The sequence below is a fragment of the Egretta garzetta genome, unplaced genomic scaffold (genome assembly GCF_000687185.1).
Source record: "Egretta garzetta isolate BGI_Z169 unplaced genomic scaffold, ASM68718v1 scaffold206, whole genome shotgun sequence".
NCBI lineage: Eukaryota > Metazoa > Chordata > Aves > Pelecaniformes > Ardeidae > Egretta > Egretta garzetta.
The window spans coordinates 1857939-1861195 of record NW_009259984.1 but is presented as its reverse complement, the minus strand read 5'-3'; positions in this window follow the sequence as shown (position 1 = coordinate 1861195).

Genomic DNA, 3257 nt, shown 5'->3' with positions numbered 1-3257 from the left:
GTTTTCCTTCTTTTATGTTCACGTTCATAAAATCCTATTTGAACAAAAATGTAAGCACACGACTTAATACAGTAATGCCCAACTGTATTATTAGTTCAGTCCTGAAAAAAAAATAAATGTCTGAAACGATTTTTGTTTGCAGTCTGATGAAGAGATCTGCTTTCTTGGGAGCTGAATCTTGTGAACAAAGGTTTTAATAGCATCCTCTTGCTGTTCTCTTAAAACCTAGTTGCAGGACGAGTTCTGTCACTGGGGAAAAGGGAAAATGCAGAAAATATGCTAACTTCCCCAGTTTTAATATGCTTAAAACATTACTGTCTCGCCTTGCCCCTCCTTGTATGTTCATCTTTTGGTTCTGATACCAAGAGGTTAGTTGCATGCACAGATAACACCTGACCTTATATAGACAGAAGTCCTGGAAATCTCTCCATGCACAGTGATTAGCTCCAAGGTTATTTCAAATTACTTCAAAGCAGTGTCATGAGATTGGTCTCTTTGCATCAAATGATGTAATTTTTTTAAGCAAAAAAGATTATCAGAGTCTGCTGCTTCCTGCCAACAGCTCTGGATCTGATGGGTATGCAGCATCCTCCACACTGCCGTGTAGCCATGTAGATACGGCCTCCTGAGCTCCTGCTCTGCCAGCTGATGGCTTCCAGCGGTGTGGAGGAGCCAGCATGGGCAAGCACAGGCCCTGTTGGATGGATACAGCCAAGCTGATTCAGGAGTTCTATATTAGACAATAACCCTTTAATTTAGAGCTTTGAGCAATGACTATTTTTTTTCCATATTGCTGAATAACTTGGCTACTGAAATATGCATTAAGGTCAAAGCTTGTGATGACCATTTTTAGAAACAACTCCGTTTATCACTTAATGAAAAGGACAGACAGAACACCTAGAGAACTTAGCTGAATCCCCTGCTTAATGTAATACATGCCTACTGAATCAAATCTATTTATTAATGGGGACTTAATTTACTGGGGAATGGAATGATATTAATAATTTAATAATAGTACAATAATATAAAATAAATGAAACATGGACAATTTCACGGGTGGTAATCAGACTCAAGAATCAAACCCTCTTGTTTGGTATCTTTTGCACATTACCTTGGGGTAAAGAGATAGACCTTCACACATGCTAGACCCTTGGGTAGCCCAAGATACCAAAGAATTTGGAGATAAGTAAACAGCTTCCTATTGCACCAGTCCAAAGTGACTTCAAGTTCTCATCTCTGTGACCTTCACTACAATTTAGAGGTGGCATGAAATGAAATCTTGATTCTTTTCAGGGATTTCAAACTGTGATTAATCTTGTAATGTACTAATGATGATGGCTTCTAGTTTCTGCTAATTAATTCCTAAATTAAAATTGAGGATATCACTAAACCAAGAAGGACAGCAAATTCTTTTGATGACAAGAGTAGAGTTCAAAATGTTCCTGACAAATTGGAAAATGGACTTAAAATAGGATAAAATTAAAAAGAAGACAGAATTAAATTAAAATAAGCCAAAGACATGACATGTAAGTGGGATTAATCATCCCCATTGATACAGGACGGGGAGCAACTTTCTTCAATAGTTTTGAAGAAAAAAATCTGGTCTAGTATGGTCATAAACTGGCCTTTGGTCAACCATGTCATATCATTACAATAATGGGAAATATCATTCTAGGTTTTACAGTCAAGAGTAAAACTTGCAAGGTATGTGAAATCGTTGCTTCCAGTGTACCCTTCATTGATAAAGCTTCAGCTCAAATACATTATTCACTTTTGAGTCCTACCGTCCAAGGAATAGACCAAAGGGATCTGCTTAGTTTAAAGAAGTGGGGATGAAAAAGACTATTGACTCCTTGCTATGAGGTGGGAAGCAGGAGAATTGAAAGAACTCAACCCTCAGAAGTGAACTTTTACAACCGTGTAGAGTTAAAAACCCCCCAAAACTTCTTGTAAAATCCTGATCAGAAACTTCAATAGAAAAAGGGAAGAATAATACGATACAGTAACTTAATAAATGAATGTGTACAAATTATGATGATAGAAAGGAATTTTAGGTAAGGAATTTAGAATGCCTTAATCTCTATTTTAGAAATTGCTAAATGTTGGCCAGCTCATTAGAAATTAAAACTTTACTAACTTCCCCGATATTCAAAAACTAAAGCTTCTGAGTAGACTTAATAATTTCTGTGGCTGGCCTCTGTATAAGTATGAACTCAGTCCCCAAGGAATGCTGTTTCAGAAGGAAGCTCTTCCTGCTTACCATACCACTAACATAAACCTGTTCTAGTTTATATATGGTAAGTGGGTACAATTATGTTGTTATTTGCAATTAAGCTAATTTTACAAACTGTGCTTCTGGAAAGTTCCAGCTCATGTCTTGCTTTTGAAGATTTTTTCCATGCTGTTCTCTTTCTGGTAAGATTTACTTATGCTAACTAATGATAAGGAGAGGCTTAAGTGATCTATAACTCTTACTGCTTATGGTTTTCTGAGTAATTGTCTATATTCTAAAGCTACCTTCAGTTTAAATTAACTTCATTTAAGACCTAAGAGGATAGAGTATCTATTGGGTAAGTCGGGTCTACAAAATGGCATAATAATGTTATCTAAATACTTAAAAGATAGCTGTAAGGGGATGTGGTGGGTTGACCTTGGCTGGCTGCCAGATGCCCACCAAGCCATCCTCTCACTCTCCCTTCTCAATGGGATGGGTGAGAAAATAAGATGAAAAAGCTTGTGGGTTGAGATAAAGTCAGGGAGATCACTTAGAAATTACCATCATAGGCAAAACACACTTGGCTTCAGGAAGATGAATTTAATTTATCACCAATTAAAAATGCGTTAAGGCAGTGAGAAACAAAGACAAAAGTAAAACCACCTCTCCCCATTCCCTCCCATTTCTTCTTCCCAGGCTCGACTTCACTCCTTCATTCCCAGCAATTCTATCTCCTCCCCACCAAGTGGTGCAGGTGGATGGGAAATTGTGTTGTGGTCAGTTCATAACCCTTCATCTCTGCTGCTCCTTTCTCCTCACACTGTTCTTCTGCTCCAGCATGGGGTCTCTCCCAGGTGTACAGTCCTTCATGAACTGCTCTGGTGTGGGTCCCTCATGGGCCACAGGTCCTGCCAGAAAACCTGCTCCTGCATTGGCCCCTCTCCATGGGCTGCAGCTCCTGACAGGAGCCTGCTCCACCGTGGTTCTGCATGGCCTGCAAGGAGACAACTTGTATCACCATGGTCTTTTCCACGGGCTGCAG